General features: G+C 35.3%; 1 long non-coding RNA gene across 2 annotated transcripts in view; it reads left to right on the top strand.

Moving 5' to 3' along the window:
- LOC135302098 (uncharacterized) overlaps positions 1-6773 on the top strand; it is a 54641-nt gene extending 47868 nt beyond the window's left edge. For both annotated transcript variants that reach the window (XR_010363792.1, XR_010363793.1), the window contains one exon: positions 5859-6773. This is a non-coding gene — a long non-coding RNA (uncharacterized LOC135302098). The remainder of the gene's footprint in view (positions 1-5858) is intronic.
- Positions 6774-21932: the final 15159 nt, after the last annotated feature.

The following is a 21932-nucleotide window of genomic DNA, read 5'->3' as shown; positions in this document are numbered from 1 at the left end:
TAGTGCTGAAATGCTCAATCAGAAATCATGGGGGAGTGGTGTCATTATCCCTGTACATGTGGTTGATGTGGTTGATAATGCAGGAAGAGTTCAATAAACTGAAAACAATTTTGGAACTCTAATATTTAGTTTAAGGCCATTCTATATTCAGTGAAAAAACATAGATACTTTTAAAGATGTTTTATGCTATCCAGACCATGAGGGTAGATGAATGAGTCATCCTGTAGAGACGCTTATCAGTTTTTGTGGAATATAAAATAATAGTGAACAATTCAGCTAGTCCTGGAACCTAACTTTCAATGGTTCAAGTGACAAAGAAGGAAATGACATCTGTAATTTTATAGATATCTAATTCAGCTGAAACTCTAGCCCTGATTTCCTACTATTTTTACCTCAAAAAAATCAACAGCCTGTACATTTAAATTAAATACATAAACATTTATTTTAAGCATGTAGTTATTGGCTATAAACAGTGACTGAGATTTCATTGTAATATGTACTCTACAGTATGATACATGAGTAAAAGATGATTATTTCACAAATCATTTCAGAGAATAATTTTTAATTAACACGTCAAGAGCACACAAGTCATTTGTCCAGCAGATAAGCAGACTTGTCTCAGACTAATCCCTTTAAAATGGCCCAAGCTCTTTAGATTTTTATTTGGGGAAGGGTGGACATTTCTTCCTGATAGTTACAAATATGGTGGTAAAAATACAGGGAAACAGCAATGAGAGAGAGAGGAAGGAAGGAAGGAAGGAAGGAAGGAAGGAAGGAAGGAAGGAAGGAAGGAAGGAAGGAAGGAAGGAAGGAAGGAAGGAAGGAAGGAAGGAAGGAAGGAAGGAAGGAAGGAAGGAAGGAAGGAAGGAAGGAAGGAAGGAAGGAAGGCACTTGAGAAAATTATTCGTTGTTAAAAAAATTTGTTCTTTCTTTTTGTACTAAAAAAGCATGCTGGAAATGAAACTTTTTGATCAGTGTTGATGTTTTGCATAGTAGAACTATGGATGACACAGGATAAATAAAAGTGTTTGAATAAGTTTCATGCCAGCTATACTTTGTTTTGAACTGAGTGATTGAAATGGCACAGAGTTTTTTACCTTGGTTCAAGAATAAGCATAAATTCTTTAGGTGGCTGTTAGAAGGACACATTTATCAATTATGACAAATCATTAGCTTTCATAAAAAAAGCCCCAGCAGAATGAAAATGCTCCTTGACTATAGCTGGGAATAAGAAATAGCCTGAAGGCATCCTGAGATTTACATACATCCTGAGCTTGACATTAGATTGTAATTATCTTTTATTGTGAGACATTATTTGGATCTGTCATTCAGATTTTTATAATATCAGATATAGTTATTCTTTTCATAACATTGTAGAGAAGTAATGTGCTAACCTGGACCTTGATAACAGTTTTGAATGCTGACATTGGAAAGATGATCATAGTTATCTTGAACAGGTAGGAAAGCAACACCTATATAAATACTGCTTTTTCATCAAATGCAGTAAATAAAAGGAACAAAGACAGTTAAGGCCCTGCAGCTTCTTCACTTGCAGCTATTCCTGAGTATGCTTGTATTTTCTGTCAAATGACTGGTTTTGTTTTTCCATATTTACTGTGTGATGAATTCCTAAGTAGCACAGCCACAAGCTAGCTGGAAAAGCATTAAACAAAGCATGAGGAAGAAGTGAGAAAGTAACTACCAGACCAAGGTTTTTCTAGTGTTTCAACTGTGGCCTCACATTCTGCATTGGAAGAAAGATCAGTAGGAACTGAAAAATCAGTCTGTACCAGCTTGTAAGAATCAGTCTTCAAAAAAATTACATCCACAAACTTCTAATGTGAGGGAAGAAGAGTAGGTAGGAATGGAAGACGCAAATGTGTGTGATTTATGAGTCCTTCACAGTTTGATACAGTCTGTTTTTAAGGAGGAAAGAAAAAAATCTGGTGGCTAAGAGAAGAAAAAAGAAAGCTTGAGTCAGGAGAAAGAAAGCATTCTGGACCAGAAAATTTCAAATTTTCCATAACAGTTTATTTTCTCATTTCAGATATCTTGCCATGCTTTAATGTACACTGTCCTTTAATGAATCATGTACTTCTTTTGGCTCATTTGTGTCATGCCAGTCATTCAAAGGAGCGTTAAGTTGTCAGATACTCTAGCTCAAAAGTTTATACAGTATCAAGCTTGTACTCCTCTTCCTTGCAGAGCAAGATATATCTGTCTTTCATGATCTCTAGAAGTGAGAAAAGTCATTCCTGCGATGTCACCAGCTTTTAACAGGCTTTCCAAACCCTTAGAAGATGAAGTTATCCATATTTCACCAAAAACAGTAGAATATCTGCAGTCACTTTGAGGTGATTCTGCAGTCTAGGAATGCATTAAGAGTTGGTGTGGTATATTTAATAGCTCATTATTTGTCTATTATTTTGAAGATTCCTGACTTTTTTTTTCTTATTCCCTGTTTCTTCTGAAAAAAAAACAGCATCTTACTCTGTGAGAATGGATGCAATTCCACTCTCATCAGGAAATAGACTGGAATACCCTCAAAACACAATTTTCTCGACATTGAGAGTAAGTTTTTATTTTCATATCTTATAGACAAGTAAATAAATAAATCATAAAAAGTACTATTTATGTTATATATTAACAATTCTTTGAACAAAACATTATCCCTTAAGTAATGACAATTCAATGGGTTTACATAAAACATAAATTTAAGAACAATACTTCTATTTTTTTAAACTGAGGACCTAACAAGTGAGGACCTAATAAGTGAGGACCTAAGAAATGACCAAATAGCTGTGGTGCTTAAATAGTAAAAGAGCATTTTGAATTTCTGGAAAAGGTTAAAAGATGTTTTAAGCAGGGCCAGGTTATTACTAATTTCATTTTACAAGGCACTGATTAAGACCTTGTTCACAATGCCACATACAGTTCTGGTCACCTATTTTCAAGAAAGATTAATAATAAAGGAGCAGGTGTAGGAAACAGCTATTATGGTAATTAGGGGAATGCAATATTTATCTGAGCAAGAGAGGTTTAGAATTTGGCTTACACAGCCTCAGCCAAAAAAAAAAAAAAAAAACAAAACAAAAAAACCCCCCAAATTTGGGGTTGACTAATTCATTCAGATGTGAAGGCATAGATGTGAATAGAACTACTTAAACCTAAAAGTCAGTACAGATACCTGACCAAGTACATGAGAGGCTCAGGTATAAAGTTAAAATTGGAAATTAGAAGAACTCTGGAACTACAGCTGGAACTACAAAGATCTTTCAAACTTGTGTTGAAAAAGATAAAAGATGTTTTAAGATTCAAGTGCTGCAGGAGTAAATTTTGTAATTGATTTTTTGTTCATTATCACTGAATATGTGATATCAGTGGTTACATTGGCTGTTATGGAGGTTTATGTTTAAGACACAAAGGACTGGATCAATGTTTGTGATTTGACCTGTATTAATCTAATCCAAATGTGGTGGGAGGGGGCAGCTGTTCTGGTTTAGCAAATTCTCAGCTACTGTGGACATGGGAATGATGACCTTGAAAAATTTTGCAGTCTTTCTGTGGGACAGCATAACCACCACACCTGGTGTTTTATGGTACTTTACATTTGTTAGATTTACTTTAGTAAGCTTACTGGAAAATGTTGATTATGAGTTGTATGGGGGTGCAGATATTCTTGGACAATCTATAACTACTCAAAGGCTGGCTACAATTATAGGACTGCAGCAAAAAATAATTGAACCTATCCAGTACTATTTCCCATGATCTTTCCCACTTCTAACCTTCTTAGGAGAAACTGATGCTGAGTCTTACAATCCCCAAGTACTAATTTATTACATTTTCACATCTTGGCCTATGCCTGATTCAACACTACAAAAATACCGCCATTAAAAATATTAAACAAATTTTATATCAAGTGATTTGCTACACAAATGGGGTTTTTCCAGTGGTATTTTCTGCTACTCGAAATTGCACACAGTAATTTTATTCTGTAACAGTTTCAAAACTATTGTATTAAGCATTGCTTTATGAATTATGTAATGCTTTTTGATATTGGTAGACTTAATATTGAAATTTTTTTAATGCATGCAAATATCAGAATTTAGTCTTTTGTTGACCCCACTAATTTTCATAAAATTAGTGACTAAACTGTGCAATTTGAATACATGGCTTCTTAATATTGTGGTGCTTTTCTGAAATGGTGGAGGCAGAAAGGTTTTCTCTATATTCAGACAAAGAGTTAGATTTGAATGCCTGAGGAACACATTTGATTTCACTATTCCAGTGTTTAGCAATTGTGGTAAAAATATGTAGTTTTAAAGCAGATAATGTGGTTATCAGGTGGTGATGCTGTGGCACTTTGAATGACAAATATAATACATATTTTACTTAAAAGTTAATGTCACAGAACTTCTCACATATTTAAAAGTACAATTCTGAAACAGGGTCTTAAAATGTAGATTTTATGACTCATAAAAATAATTCTAACTCTGAAAATCTTAAATATATAAGACACTCATGGGTTAAGCCCACCCCACAACTGAGAGCCACACAGCTGCTCACTCACTTCCCTTGATGGAATGTGTGTCAGAGACTGAAATATTAGTTTATGACTTTAATGTTTTAATGATTTTTTTTTTGCCTATTATACTAGAACTGTATTACAAAAGCTGCAAAGGATACCATCACACTCTGAATAGGCCTTCAAAGTGAGGCCCTACATCTTTAGCGCATGATAGGATAGGATAGGATAAAGACAGGATAAAGTAACAGCTCAGGGGTGGGGACATTAACAAAGCACAAGCCTAACATCTTCAGGGAGGAGATGACAGACCCAGGGCTATCGGCTGCCAGGCTCACACAGATCCTGGCACCAAAGGGTGGCGGTGAGAGACTTTGGGTGCTGGAAAAGGCTCTGGTAAGAGGCAGTGACCACCCAATCCTGTGCAGACCAACCCAGCTGAGGGTTCCTTCACCTGGGAAAAGCTTATCCTCCACAGAGGATATGTCATGACCCTCAAAGGGGTCCCCAGACCCTGAACCAGAGCACCCAAAAGATGCAAGAGACCCTCTGTGTTGCAAGGGACAGTGTCAAACTGGCCCCATGCAGGGGGGCACGAGGTCATTTACACCTGGTCCTGAATTTGAACTCTTCAGTGTGTGGCAGAGTGTGGTGGCATGTGGTGCTGTATGGCAGCAGCAACTGGGGAACCTGGTCACCAAGAAGACCAGAGTGGAGCAATGAGACATCGTTGGGACCCTCAGGTGGGTGATATACTTCCACCCAACCCCTGTCACTCTCCCTGTCCCCCTGCCTCCCATGCACACTTCTTTTTCTGTCTCCTTTTCTCAGTCTTTCTCTATGCCTCTTTTACTGTTAAATACATCAATTTTATGGCACCAAGATCTAACCTCATTTGGTTTTAATCTCATTTTTGGGTATATTTTGAACATTCAAAGTTCTTTCCTGTTTGAACACAGAGATATAGCTTTCTTTGCTTTTCTGGGTTTAAACCAGATTGTAACAATGTGGAAGGCAATCAGAAGAGAAGTAAGAAAACTCAAGGGTAAGATAAGCACAGTTTAATAGATAAAGCAAAAGTCATGCATGCAAACAAAGCAATACAAGGAATTCATTCACCACTTCTCAGATTCTGCCCTAGTGAGAGAAAACGGAGTGAACAAATGTGTCTCTGAGCTATTTTACTGCTTGGCACTTCAACTTAAAGCTGTCTCTGTAAAACTGTTTGTTTACAGCTCTGATGACCATTTTTATGACTGTTCCAGATTCTTATGCCATTCTCAGATTCTTTGTTTTGTTTCTCTTTTTTCCTTTTCATCTCTGTGGTTCTTAGCAATTACTGAAAGTGAACTATTCACCTGATCTGGAAGGAGATGTAAGTAAGCACCTCAAAAAGAAGATGAAGTCATGCTTGTGAGATGCTCTCACATTTGCCAAGAGAAGATTGCTTGCAAGACACAGCACCATGGGTGTTTCTCTTTACTAGGTTTTTAATTTCTAAGATATCCTTACTTGCCACTGAACAACGGTGATGATGTGTGACTGTCATATCAAAACCTACATCAAAGCCATTATGGATGAACACTGAAGAAAAGCTGTCCAATACTTTTAGCTTTTCATACTTTCATTAAAGTCTTGTACAAAGTATTGGTGTTTTTAAGCTTATCTTCTTAATATTACTTTCATATGCAATTCTTAAGTTGATTTTAGTGAGGAATGTAATGTAAGAGACTATATGTATGTTTCCCAGGAGAGAAGAGGGCTAGGCTTGCTTTTCTGTAGTGAAATACAACATTTGAATCTTTCTATACATCCAGAATATTGTCCTGTTTATCTGTCTGCATCGTACTGTTGTGCTTGGTCTTAAAAATCCATCTGGCTGACCTCTGGATAACCAGATTTTTCATCAAGCTACATGAAATACTCTGGGCTGGGAGAGAAATAGAAATGTTAAACTTAATTAGCAAAACATGTTACTAATGCACCTGTAATAAGAGCAGCAGGTCTGAGCCGTTGTATATTAATTTCTTATATTAAGTTCCCATTGCATATATTTCTTATATTAAATTGAGCCACAGACAAAATCTGTAAAGTTATCTACATTGTCACTGCTTGAAGTGCATTTTCTCAAATTTCAGAATAATCATCTTCAATATAGAATCTATTCAGTTGTTTGTCTTTTGCCTTTTAACATACTTTTAAAACCCTAAGTAGACAATAGTGTTAATTAGGGGGGTTTTGACCCTGTAGAGTGATACCTTTTTTTTTTTTTTTTTTTTTTTTTTTTTTTTTTTTTTTTTTTTTTGTGTCTTATGGGGCAGGAGTGTTTTGTTTGAAATTTTGACAATTACTGACAGGGACAACAGTTTGATCAGTGATTTTCAACTATCAACAAACAAACTCTTTTGGATAGTGCTTGCATTATGGCTGTGGAGGTACAGAAGTCTGGGCTGCTAAAACCATCCAGGTCCTTGAAAAAGTCATTAAAGAATAGGTTTGTGGTGAATTCTTTGCTTCAGTGGCTTTAGGAATAGCAGCTTCTTAGCCACCAGTTTAAATCACTCACCTTCACAAATTTGCTATGAAATAATGGCTGGCACAGGCCTGGAAAGCAAAACCAGTAGCTAGCTAAACAGTTTCACCAGCCAGCCTGATACCATCATGTTATGAAGAAAATCCGATGTGGTGTAATTTTTCTGAGATGAATGCCAACAAGCAGTTGTGATTACCAATGATAACCATTTGTCAAAATATGAAACACAGCCATGGAGAGAAAGTAACGCAAATTAATTCCTCATTTTGGAAGAGGTACCACACCTGCTGCTGTCCTCTGTGTCCCTGGAGGTACCAGGCATCATGACAGACATCTGTGTGCATGTGACATTGTGCATATGACACATTCCAGGGCATCCCTCAAGAAGGGTTGATTAAGGCTGTGGCTTCAGAAAGGGATGGGGGGCATGGGGGCACATTTCCCTTGGTTACATGACAATGCTTCTTTCTTCTTCCTACACCCCTAGTTTGTACTAGCTGAAGATATGGAGATGCCTTTTTAGCCACCCTGATAACTGCTTTAAATTTTCCATTTCTAAAAGGGAAAATGATGTTGATAAGAGAGTAATATTCTTCAAAAACAGATCTGACAGACAGTCAATACACAGAAGTAGAACCATTATCCCTCTAGTAGCCCATTAATCTTCATTCATATCCCACAGAAAAACCTAAAGCTCCAACTACCTTCAGTGTTAAGCACCTAAATAATAAAATAAAAGGTTTTCCTGGTGGAACCCTAAGTTAAGAGTACCTGTTTTGGCAAAAGAATGATAAAGTCATGCAGAATTAGCAAATGGGCAGAATATCCTTTAAAAAATCATCCCAGTCTTATCTGGGACTTCATGGGAAATACCTAGATCTGCCTATCAAAATAAGACACATCGGTCATAGTAATATATCACTGAAATGAAGCATTTGAAAATAAGTTTAAATAAAGAAATAAATAAACCCTCCAAACCATATATTATGCGTTACATAGACTGTGCTAGACTGAAATCTGGAGGGAAAGAGATGCTTCAGAGTATTCCTTAGAGGGCATCTGCATCTTTTGTCTGTTTAGTTTTGGGGTTTTTTTTCTATTGCACATTTTGCTCACCTGTTTCCTTTCTCATAGTTATTTTGATTCTTCTATCTTGTTTGTACTCCTGGTGGTCTAATCTCTAAGGTAGAGCTCCATTCTTCTGGCTGGTGTTAGCAGCATCAGGTCATATGCAGCAATTCCAATTACTTTAGAGTTATCTCCAGAGAGGAGAGGACTATTGCACGACACTCCGTAAAATTCAAAATGCATGTGTCACCAATAACCTGAAAAGTCCAGAAAGAATAGTTACAAACCCTCAGCCTGGACATTTTCAGTCACAATTTGCAATCTTGAACCACAGACTGCTATTGGTTTTAGTATCAGAGCAAGAAGAAATGACAGGATGATATCCCTCTGAATGAGTTTCTTTCTGATGTATTAGGAAGAGAAAAATATCATGCAAATGTAAAAAATGCATGTTTTTTTCTCTCAATTTTCTTTTAAACATTGAAATTGTTTCCAAGAAACTAGTCAATAATTTAAATTTATGAAATATTTAATTTTCTAGTTCAGTCAGCTGTATAACTAAAGGTGCAGAACATCACAATTAGTCTCATATTAGGATAATGTATTTTAAATTTTCATAATATAAATCTTCCAGTAAGTAAATTTTGCTTTTTATATATATTTTTATTCCTCCCTCGCTCTCTTTCTTATTGCCTTCCCTTCTCAGTCTCTCACCTTCTCTATTTCTCCTTCCCATGAAGAAAGCAGCTAAGGAAGTCGTGACTCAGAACCTTTTTAGAAATCCAATCTTTGACCCCATTAAAGGTCCCTGTTGAGTTTTTGTTGAACTCCTTAATTGTCTGGTTGCTTATGAAATCACTGACTGCGTTTTTGTGAATAATGCATACATAACTGAATTCTTTAAAGCTTTACTTTCTTGGTGATTAAGCCTTTTTCTCTCCTTGAATATCACTGCAGGGGAGTAAACTTCAAGTGAGAGCATGCTTTTTTCCCTTTTCTTAAATGTGCCTTCAGAGTAAAATAAAGATTAACATTTTTTAGCTGACTTCACAAAAATTATACCTATTTATTTCATAAATCCCAACTTCATGATGAAAATGAAGTCAAGCCAATCCTCCCTTAGGTACACATTACTATTTCACTCATCTCTTTTATGCTATTGTTAATAATAATTAATTTTTCTTGTAAATCTCAGGGCTGCCATACCTGCTGTAACTAATAACAAAAACATTCTAGACGTATGATATCAAAAAAAGTTACAGAGCAGTTTGTGTTTGACATGTGTGGGGGAGCAGGAAGAACAATGGGCATCCACACTGGCAGACAATTGTTTTGAAATATATTAAGTTCCCCCCTCTTTGGAATCCTGGCATGAGGAATGACAGATATTAATGCTTTGGAATTCGACATATTTTCCTTTTTGTCTCCTAGTATAGCTGAGACCAGCTGGATTTTTTTTTCCTCTATCCACTGGATTACATTATTGCTCCCTGTGCCACTTCATGAAATCAATCATTTAACAGGACAATCTAAGTAAGAGGCTAACTTGCATTTTAGGAGCAAAAGGAGATGGAAACCAGGAAACGTGGGAACTAAACAAAGAAAATAACATTTCCATGATATGTGCAAAAAGAAACAGATTCTGTGTTGGACAATATGGGAAATATGAGATAACTGGATTACCATACCAGACACAAAAATAGAGGATGTGGGCTGAAAACATGTAAAAACTGTGGAGATATACACAGTCACATGGTACAGAATGAAACTTGTTTATTTGGCTGAAAATATCCCAGATACGCCATGGTTTCTTGATGCCATATCCAGCTTGCTTTCTTGTTCTTCAGGCTATTTTTTTCCACTGGGAACTACTCATCTGTGGTGTGTATTAAGTGCACAGTAGAGTATACTGAGCTAACTTCAAAGATGTGTTGCACTTAAAATCGACCTGAGCTGACCTGTGGGATCTGGAAGGACTGAGAGCTGTCCAGGTCCGTCTTGGATGGGCATGATCATTGAGAGCACTGTGTGTCTACAGAGTTATATTTACAGCACAAAAAGTAAAAATCCAGAAATTTAACATCAGATTCTGCCATAAATTACTCTCATTTAAAACTTATCAAAGCTTTTGGAAAGTATGATTGTTAAATGCAAACAACATGCAATAAACTTGAAGAATGAAAAAAGAAAAAAACAACATGCTTGAAATGCACAGTAAAAATAAATCTCTGACACTAAATTTTTGTCCATAACATACTATATGTTCTTAATTACTGTTTGAGGTTAGCTTTTTTCTTTATTTCATTTTTTTTTAACAAGTAAAATTGTGTAACATTAGCACTGGAAATTAATTTAATAATGCAGCAAGGAATCTTTGCACAAAACATGATTAATTTCGTTAGTGTCTTAAGAAATTAGGCGAGTCTCCGGTGAAGCTTTGACCTTGGAGCAAATTCTATGTCTAAATGCCACTGAAGTGGTCAAGCGCTTCCATCTGTGACTGCCCACAGCTTGGCAAAGAGGAGCCAGAATGCTGGTGTATTACACAACTGGAACAAAACGGGAAAAGCAGCTCAGAACAGGAATGCTGACCCCAGTCTTCCATGTGCTCTCTGGACTGACATCAGCATCCTTCTTAATCCATTTATACTCTTCCTTCTCCTGAAACAGCAGCTTCTCTGATGGGGTTTCTGATGTGGAGTGGGAAGGCTGTGGATTCATGAATGGACTGTGCTGTCAAAGGCATCACAGTTTCACTGTGCGTGTTCCTCTAAGTGTACAGAAATGCTAAAATTAGGATTTAGTTACTCTCATCTCTGGTGTATGAGGCATGTGGGATGATCTTAATTTTGGAGCAGGTTGAACAAGGCAATTTTATTTTATTTTTCCCTACAAAGTAAATTACAGTTACCCTTTCAACAAGCTATACTAGCGCATAGTGGAGAAAATGCATATTTTATAGAAAGATAGGGATAACATTTAAGGTAAAAAGGGTGGAACTGCTGCAGGAAAATCAAGTTGCAGTGACCACTATTCAGCATCAGTCTTCTGGTAGATCCTGAAAGACCCTTTCTCAAAACTAAGTAGAATCTGAATTTTATAATAGAATACAGTTTAATTTACAGGCTCCATTGGAGCTTCTCTGAAAAATGTTTTACTTTCTGTGTAGTACTGCTATAAAACCAATGTTACCAAAGCTTCTGCAATTATTAATGGACAATAAAAGAGTAGAAGAATATTATGAATAAAAATTAAAATACCAGAAATAAAATACAATTCAAAACAATTCAAAAAGAAAACAGAGTAACAGTTAGAAGATGGCTCAGTGCTGCATTTTGGAAAGTAGAATGAAACAAGCCTTTCCAAAATGGACAATGAAAACACAGGAAGGACTAATATTGATTAGAAGGGCAGAATGCAGATTAAGTTTCCTCAGTCTGCTACTCTGCCCTTGAAGCTTTATTTTATGTTATGCTCTAGCTCAGATTCTCTTTGTTGCTATATGTATCTATGCAATATCAATAAATACAGTTCCCTCTACAAAGATTTCTTGTTCTTAAAGCTGGATGTGTCTATTTCTGCTTTCTGATGTGGGACAAAATGAGGGTCCAAACTGTGTTTGATTGTGCAACCTAGCCTAACTCCTATTTTTACAAGTATCTAGGGTCTGCAGTCATGTTCTTCCATGCATATCTGGACTGAGATTACACTTGTATCTCAGATTAAAGACTTATAATAGAAGACTATTAAATTTAAAATTTGTTAATTTATTCTTATGTGTTATGCATCATCGAATTTCCATGCAGATTTTCCTGATAATATCACAAACCTTGAATATGTTTTTGCATGTTATTATGTTGTTGCTACCATATTAACTTGATGACAGGTAAACTATTTGATTTTGGTGGGTTATTTGATTGTAATCGGGATTCCTGCTGGAAAGTGACTTTGTAGGCATTAAATTCAGGTTATAAAGAGTCCTCATTCCTTTTTTTTTTCTCTCCTTTATTTTTTTGGTAGTAAATAAGTTATTTTAAAGGTCACCCTTGTAAGTGTGATAAAGCACATCTCAGACTAGCAAGCCTAAAACATTCTTTGGAATATCTGTGAATGTCTAAAATAGTTTAGGGAACGTTATCCTAGCTGCTTCATCATTTTCCACTCCTGATGATGTTATTGTGGTCAGTTATGACAGGCTGGGAGTAACACAAGGGGAAAGAAATATCTGAGGACACACCACTTGCAGTCAGTGCAAGGTTTCCTCTATGCTCTTCAGGAGTCAGAAGAAAGTAGATTTCTTGAACAATGTTGCTTCCATCCATTCTCAATAGAGAAAATAGTGAACAACATCCAGCTGTCTCTCATACTCATTGTTACTTTGAGGGAGATGTGCATGAGAAAATTTTGATACAGAAGATGTTCCCGTAGACTCAGTATAAATGATAGATTTTTAAAAAATGTTTTGTCTCTTCAAACTGGTACTTAAGCACTCACAAAAAAGCAACAACAAACAAAATAAAATAAAGCTATCTTTGAATAGCTATAGGAAAGACAAAGTCGATGACACATAGGTTTAATTTGTGCATTACAGACTCTATCCTGCTCACAGCTTAACTGAGAATGCATCCAAACGCAGTTTCAATATGGTTGACTTACTATTTTTACCTCTGTAAGAAATAAAAATGTTTTTCTCTTTGGTGTCTGTAGTATAGATGGAGGCTGATATGATCTATATTAAAATGGTAAACCTCATACATAAGATCCAAAACAGTCCTGTTCAACTCTTCTGTGATAAGATATCGGGTGTCATGGAAAGCCATCAAGTCTATTAAATTGAAGAACCTAGATGTTCTAAAAAATAAAATTTTATTCAGTATCAAGACAATGTCTCAAATACCTCAGTCCTTTTTCCCATCAAAGACAAAATATGTTTGCATTTATATTCTTCCTCTTTAGTTTTGCCTGTTTCACTTAAGCAGTTATGGATCTAATCCTGTCAAAGACTTAATGTAAAATACAGTATACTATGTAGGCTCAAAATGATTTGTCATTGTTAAACGTGAATTTCACTCCATGCAAGTTTCAAGTTTGCTGGGGCAGTAGGTTTGGGTTTTCTTTCTTTCTTTTTTTAAAGAACACTGCCATTTTTAATAAATAGAAATAGATAATAGTAGGTGAATAGATTTAAACAAGTATCTAATCACCATAACTGAATAAATTTTGCAGAATTTCTCTCTGAGGGTACATCTCTACAAATATCAACATTTTAACAAGTTTAGAAACAGGCTAAAGTAATCTTATGCCATCTTGATGGAGATGGGTGAGGAAACTCCAGTTAAAATTTCTGCGTTGGATCCTGTATAACAGATCTTTGTTATATATCATATCAACTCAAACATTAGTATGAAATGTAAATGCTTCTGCATTTTATGAAAATTTAAACTGTGATATGTTTTGCCCTGTTCAGCTGTAGTGGCTGTCTACCATAATAAACCAAAGTAATAGAAACTATATGTGTCATAAAATTATATTAGCACCACAGCCCCAGAATACAGTGAAGATAATAACCCAAAACTTTTCACTTTCCTTTTTTTTTTTTTAAATTAAACAACTGCAGTCTGATACATTGATTCTACATGGAATGGGCTCAGGCAATATCACATGAACATAAGAAGCCCAACTGTCTATAAAACTTATTTTCTGTTGAGGTATAGTTAGTTTCTTTGCTGCTTCAAATATACTATATAGTTTTGTAACAGATTTAATATTTCAAGTACAGTGTTGGATAAATAACCAACATTCATTAATTGCAATTCATAGAATCACAGAATCATTGCATGGGATCTTTTTGAATGGTCTTTTGTTCTTTTGTTTTTCTTGGGGAGGAAGAGGGGTAGGAGATAGTGATATCAGGTACTAGTGATCTATGTTTTACAGTATTTCCCCAACTGTGAGTCCACTGTCATGAATAATGAAATATCACCTCTGTGATCTGACTTGGATTTCCGTAGCCCTTGGCATCCTAATGCAAATGGTTAATTCTTTAAGCTTTGTAGTTCAATTCATCCCTGTGTTATTTTTTGAAACAACCAGTTTGTCATCTGTTTATAAAATGTGGAAATTAATTTTAATTGCCTCACATAAATTCATGACAGAGTACTTTATCTTATTTTTTTTTAGCCTTAACAGGAGTGTTCAAGCTTACATTGCAAAGATTTTTCATTAAAAACTCTTTTAGACTAGAGTATATTTGGCTGGCTGGCTCTCCTCCAGTAAGTGGAAAGAGAAAAAAAGGAAAAGGCTCCTTGTCAGTGCTTGATGGGCCTCATCTATTGACTGTTTTTATTTAATCCAGGGCAGTGTTACTTTAATAGTACTATATAATAGGCTGATCTTTACAACTTTCTAATAAAACTGAAAGTATGAAAAACTTGATAATTCTGTTGTAACTCGCAGTCTGTGGGAAAGCTGAAGTGGGGGCAGGTTTAGACTAGAGAGACCTTTTTTCATCTTTTTTTTTTTTCCTCTCTTTTCTTGTTCTGTCTCATGCCTTCAATACAGCAGTGGAAATTGAATGCAGGAAATTATTCACAGTCTCAGAAGATGTAGGACAAGGATCAGTGACCTGAGGCTAAGGAAGGAAATGTTTAGGCTAGACATTAGGAAAAGATTTTGAGCTGTATGGGCCAAATGGCTAAACTCCTGAGGGAGGCTGTGAAAGCTACATCAGTGCTGCTATCAGAGGTCAGATAGGACACCAGTGGGTAGCAGGAGGTTGGACATAATGAAAACAAAATTTTCTCATAACTTGGTCCCCTCTTTTCAAACTCAGTAGTGCTGGTTTTTTGACTCTTATATACAGGCTGACAGGCACAGATGTCTATTTTTTTTCAGGTCTGACTGGCCACAGAATCAACTCGCTTTCTCATGCAAAGATGACTCCAGCTACAATCTATGAAAAAGAATTGTTTCAGCATGAATCTTCTAGCCATTTAGAATCGTGCATTCCACTCTTAAAGCACATTTTGGCAATCACAATCATATGTGAGATCAGTGCATATTTTTCTTTGTGTGAAACTAGATTTGAAGATAGCAAAATTCTGGAGTGATAATGAAGCTACAAATACAACTTGCTTTCTCACTCAAGCCTATCTTTGGTGCTGGAATGATAAGTGCTGCACGCTTAAAATATCAACTGGCTTAGCTAGTTTTTGAAGTCTTCATGAATAATCAGAAAAAAAAAAAGTTTGCTCAGGGGGAAAAATCACAGCAATAACTGTAACTTGGGCACCATGAAAACTCATCTAAAAGCTTTCGGATTGATCTTGATATGTGATGTCATTAATGTGAGAGGTGTAAATTAACCTTATGATAGCTGTTCCAATATCTTTTGTGTTTTTGATAGCTTGAGAATTCATATTTTTTATGTGAATGTAAAATTATTGCAAGTATAGAACCATAGAATCATATAATGGTTTAAGTTGGAAGGGACCTTAATGACCATCTAGTTCAACTCACCTGCCATGGCCAGGGACTTCGACTAGACCAGGTTGCTCAGACCCCCGTCCAACCCGACCGATCTGAACATAACTTTGAGAACAGTATTAAATAAAGGACAGAGCTTTGACGCTTCTGATTATTTTTTCCTAATATAGACAAGATATCGAAATATTTTCCAAACATTTCCAGATGTTTTATTAATTGAATCTTCTCTGATTTTTTGTTTTTGTTGGGTTTTTTTTTCCTACTAGGATTTCTTCAAAAAGAATGGACTATCTGTCCTTATTTTTCCAATCTATTTTTTCCACAAACTTATGAAATTTGCTCCAGAGTAAGCACTGGAAACTGGCGTTATGTGACATGCAGCATATAGATTTAACTTGCTTTCCTCATGCTTCCTTGACTTTCAAGCACACCTGCTACAAATTCCATTTGTGGAATGAAATATATCAATAAATCAGAATCTTTGCACCAGATTTTTTGGCTTATCTGCCATATGGAGAAATGTTAAATGAAGAGTTTAAGGCAGAAACATTTGTATAGCTTTCATGTATTTCATAACCAAATCAGCTCTCATACTGTGAGGTTGATATATTAATCATCCAGTACTGTGTCTGCTGAAGAAACACTCTGAACCAAGTAAACTTCAGAGGAGAGATTGTGCATGAGCTGAATTTTTATTGGTATAGTGTCAGTTCTTGATATTGTAGTTCTACTTATTTGCAGAAATATCTGATTGCACACCACAGGAATATTTTGTTACAAATTGCTTTAGGATACTATTTCACTGTGATGCCCACTGATTTTCTTTGTGGTAGGGAAGAAGTGAACCAAGGGAAGAAGTGTATACCAAAACATTGTGAAGGTATGGTATTGAAACAAAAGGTATCAATGAACCAGGGCCAACCATTTGGACTGTGCAGTAATTAGAAAGCTGAGTTGCAGCATCAAGACATAGGCTGATTTACTAAAGTGGATTCTTTTTCTAGACATCCTGGCTCCAATTGTTTGAATGTCAAAAAAACCCAAATCAAACAAACGTTTTGAGGAATAACATAAGGACCTGAAATACGTCCAGTAAGTGAACTCATATATAAGTTAATCAGTTGAATCTTACTGAATTATGTGGACAAGATGAGAGAAGCTAAAACAGTACAACTTGAGCATATTACAAAAAGGAGAGATAAAATAAGTCCTACCATAATGGAAAGGGTGCATCAAAAATTGTCCCATCTGAAGCAAGTACCATGTTACCAAAGTAACACAACAAACTAAAAAATGAAGTAAAGTTAGGTGCCCCAGTAAGTCAACATGAATTGAATCTTATAGGTAGTTCTGAATCTTTACCATCCTTTTCCAATCATGCAGGATGCTAAAAGATAACTTATTCTGACTTCTAGTTAACTCATTTGTTTAAACCAGGATTAGGAGATTTGACCTAAAGACAAAGACGTTGAAACTATTGTGTACATTGCCTTATGGACAATTCACAGGTTCACAAAGTTGATGAACAATTCAGGTTCGAAGGCAGCTCAGGATCTCTCCATCTCACCTTCCTGCTTTAAGCTGTGGCAGCTGTTTTGGAGAACCACTTTGCTCAGAGTTTTGTCCAATTAGGTCTTGAAAACCTTCAAAGATTGGAACTGCACCACCTCTCTGAGGAACATGCTCCACTGCTTAGTCCTCCCTTAGTCCTCCACACAGTGAAACTATTCTGAATACTCCTTCTGTGTCTAAACATAAAAACCTACTTAAGCATAGGGCATAACTAAAATGAGATTTGATTTCATGACAGTTTATTATTCAACTTTTATTATCCCATAAAGTCATAAAAAGAATGTTTTCCTTATCATTCATTAATTCAGTTCAAGACTCTGTCTTGAAAGATCTAAGTGATGAAAGGATCCATGTCCTGTATTTGTGAATACCTTATTCTCCATAAAATCTTGTCATATATTATTACACAGGGGGAAACAATGCTAGAATTCTATGTTTGTTTTGGTTTTTTTTTTTTTTTTGCAGTAGGCAGGCGCTAGTGACAGATGGAAGATACATTTATTATCTTGTATATCCTCACCAGTAAGTGATCAAAGACCCCTGTGTTAGGAAAAAAAGTCAGTTTAAACACATTGCTTTGGAAGAGATTCAAGAGCTTTCACAGGCATCCTTTTCTTCCAAATTATAAACCTTCACAATTATTCAGTTAAACACCTGAAGGTTTAAAACAGTTGATCAAAAAGTCTTGGACCAAGAATGTGATTCAAAATGAAATTGCTACAATTTCATTCATGTTTATCTTTTATTCCTGGAGTTAAAAAAACAATGTTTGAAATGCACTGCAAAAAGTGGAAATAGACGCCAAGACATCTTACATATTTAGGAACTTCAGTAAAATGGTTTAAGTAGTAGCAAAAAAGTGGTGGATTTTACAAATGAACTTATTATTCAAAAAAAAAGAGTAGGGTTTTACAGAGCTATAAGTAAGACCAATTTTTAAATTATTATCTTGAGTTTTAATTTTTAAAAAATTTTATTTTAACAATTTTTACTGTAAAATACCTGGTTAACTGTTTGCAGATATGTTTTCCATTCAACTTTGATTAAAAATCCAGTGACTTACTGTTAATCAGTGTTAACAACTTTCTAAAATGCAGTCTGGGATAATAGGTTAGGAAGAACTCTGTCTGATAAGAATATAATTCTGTGTTTTTACAGATAGAATAGGATGCTAATAACTTTTTTGGACAGATGCTGGATAGAAAAATATTTCAGCTGTGTGTGGAAGAGCAGCTGAAGATTGGACTGCAGTGAGTTTGCAGTGCAATAGTTTTGTTTTTTGGCTGCTGGTGCTCCAGACTAAACCAATGATTACATCAGTACAGCATTGAAAGATTGCACATGTGGAGTTACTGTTATGAGTGGACTAAACACTGCACTTGAACCTTTCCGTACAACCAGTCTGCAAAATAAAGAAAAGTGTCCTGGTGAGACTTAGTAGATTGAAGAGCAGCTATCACAAGAAAGACAGGAAGACTGCTTGAAAAAAATTGAAAAGTGAACAAAACTGAAGACTGAACAAAACATTAGGAAACTTATCTTAGGAGTTGGTACTTCACTCTCAATAGCTGCTGCTTATTACATCTTGTTCTGTGACTGACTTTTGTGCACTAGTGCAATAGTTTGTTTGCTGTACTGTTGCTCTTGGTTTGATATAAGTGAGGCTAGAGCAGCTACAATCAGAAATCACCCTTTCAGTGCTCAGCAACACTGCCAGTTTTGGAGAGTGAGAGGGTGCTGCCCTTTTATATTTATTTCAGACAACTAGCAAGTAAAAGTTAAAGTGAGAGATATAAGTCAAGGTATGTCTCCAGTGATTCCCACAGTTACATCAGAAGTCACCAAAATAATTACTTTAAAGAAGTCTGTGCTCAAGGGTCATGCGTCCACCCTTCTCCTCTCAGGAATTAGATTTTTGTCTTTTTAAAAGCTGGAACCGCTGAATATTTTTTTCACATTCAAAGTCATGGACAATACTAAGATATCACTATTTTCAAATGATGGCTGCAGTGAAAAATCCAAACTGGCTGCATCTCTATTATTTTCAAATCCTTAATTCTTTTCCAAAACCTTGGTCTCAGAATGTCCCCTAGTGAAAATTGGAGATAACTGAATCAAGCCAACCATGACCGATTTATGCTAGGCAAGGTTTTGGTCTTTTTGTGGGTTTAGTATTAAAGGCAAACCAATAGTGTCAAATGAATTTATGACTCAGTTTTACTTTTTTTGATCTGTGATGTTCTCCAGACATTATGTGTTGCATTATCAGTGACCTGATATTTTCTTCCCTTTTTGCTGTCAATTCTGTGTCTTCTTCAGTTTTTATTCACTGTGTTATGTGTTGCCTGAGGAAGAATGTTTTCCCTTCCTCCACAGCTCTCTCACATTTCGTGTTCTCTATCCTTTCACATCTATACTTTTTTAGTTTATTAGTGAAACCCTTCAGCATTATGTTCTATCTCAATCATTTTCAAACCTCTTAAATTCACTGGACGGGACTGTGATCTGATCTAAGGAAATGACAAAACATATGGAAAGGCATTTATGATTTCTTTTTTGTTTTCTAATGCCATAGCTTGTTTCTGTATCCTCTGCAATTCAGCCTGCTGGCTCTCTGGTGTCATCTGAAGCATCTGACTTCCTTCATAGCTAAATGTAGTACCAAATGCTACCCATCACTTAATAACTGTAACAATGCAGCACACCTTGGTTCAAAATATATGAGCAGAAAGGAAAACAAATTGAATTGATTTGCTTATAATGTACAGGATTTCCCTTGGCCCATATAGAATATTTTTTATGTTAATTAATCCTTGCTTTTTTCTTGTCTTTAAAGGGATAGTTTCTTGAAATAGTTTCAAATATTTCTTGAAAAAAAATTAAGCAATAGCTACACTAGTAACAAAAGTCTTTAAAGACCGTAAGGGAAGCCACTGAAAGTAATTGAATATTACAGTAATTGATCACGGTTATGCTAGTGTGCTAGCATAACCTGTTAATTTTATATCTACTTCTATTACCCAGTGATTCTATTATTCTATTCTCCATTTCCATTTTTTTTACTCTCCAGCAGTTTTGCAGATTCTTGAGCTTGATATGGCTTCTGAAATCTGATATATCTTTGCAGTTTGGTAAATACAATTATATCTCTGAAAATTTCAATCTGCCATATCACTGCAGATATCTCTAAACTTCTCAAAATAAATGATTCCCTACACACTGAAAATTTGATGAGAGATAATAATTTAGATGTATTAATCTGAAAAATTGTCAGAGGACAAATGAACTGGGTAAAAAACTATTTACCTTGATATTTTAATTGTCTTATATTTCATAGTCTCATTTATAACCAAAGGTAAAACATAGAGTTTGACTAATGCTAGAAAAATAGGTAAAGACTCTGACACTCATATTAAAGAGACACTGGGACATCTGAAAACTCCTGAGGTAAAGACTGGTTGGGAACTCTCAGAGGACCTCCCTTTCCATGAGCTTTCACTTAATTCCTTCCTTGCTTGATTATTTTGATTTATTCATTATGTAGGCTAAGGAAGCACCATAGTGCTTCTGTACACAAGAAAAGAAAGTACAGCTTTAAAAAGCTCCTTGTTCTTTGTGACATACTATTAGTTTATCCATCTGTCACTTGCTGGATATGAGTTGTAGAAACAGCTGGTGGAAGCTGGGAATTCAGAAATAAACTGAATGATTTGTTTGGAGCAGACCAAATCAGAAAATATGTAAAAAAATTAATGCTGACATTGAATGTTTTGACTAATAGTGGAATTCAGAATAATTAAAGATTATTCCATTGAGAAATGTGTGATAAATTAAATTTTCATCAAAATAAAGTGCTTGTTAGGACAGATTGAGACCCAGAATTTCATTTATAAAAGGGTAATTACTTTGACAGGATTGCTTCTGAATTTCTGTTATATCATATCTGCTAGAAGGACTGGTGAAGACTGCTAGTCTTTCCATGACTGGAAAGCAAATATTTTCTCCTGATTTCTCAAAAAAATATGTGTAATGATGATAACCTTATTAGAAGAGAATTTTAAAGTGAAAAACTGTATCTGATAAAATACATTCATGTTTCCTCAGTAAAAACTTACTTTACAGGTTAATTTCTATTTTACTGGTGACATTATACCTCATATCTTAAATTAAAAAATGCAACAATGGAATACAGACATCATAAAACTTTGTTGATAAAAGAAACATTTACCCAAAATGTGTTTAAACCAGCAAAACTTTCCTTGATTTTGAAACCAAGAAAAGAATCAGATTTGTTCATGTCACCTAACACTGCTGATTTCAGTACTTGTACTAGCATGCTGGACTTCCTTTTCAGCCGGAGGACAGAAATAAGGACTTTTAGATGTAATTTCTTAAAGGTTAGGACTGTTTGTTTATATCTGCATCTAGATATGAGAGATTTTTGCAATTTATTAGAAAGGAATAGCCTTTTATTTAATTCTTAATCAATAATTTTGCCCTGGAAAACTGTGTATGCGTGTCGTATATTTCTAGGGAAGAAAATACTTAGAATCTGATTGTCCCCCTAATATTTATAATCAAGGACTTAGTAATTTAGTATTTTCTTCTTGTAAAACTAGTAGTATTTGTTAATATTTTTCTCATTAGACTGTTTTCCTGACATCAATACGTGTTTAAATATTCACATAGTAAATGACTGTAGACTAGAAATAGAGCTGTATCATGTGCATACAAAATTTTCAGAAATTT

This window comes from Passer domesticus, chromosome 6 (genome assembly GCF_036417665.1).
Source record: "Passer domesticus isolate bPasDom1 chromosome 6, bPasDom1.hap1, whole genome shotgun sequence".
In the NCBI taxonomy this organism is placed as follows: Eukaryota; Metazoa; Chordata; class Aves; order Passeriformes; family Passeridae; genus Passer; species Passer domesticus.
Note: the sequence above shows the minus strand (reverse complement) of the source record. Positions and strands in the feature narration are given on the sequence as shown.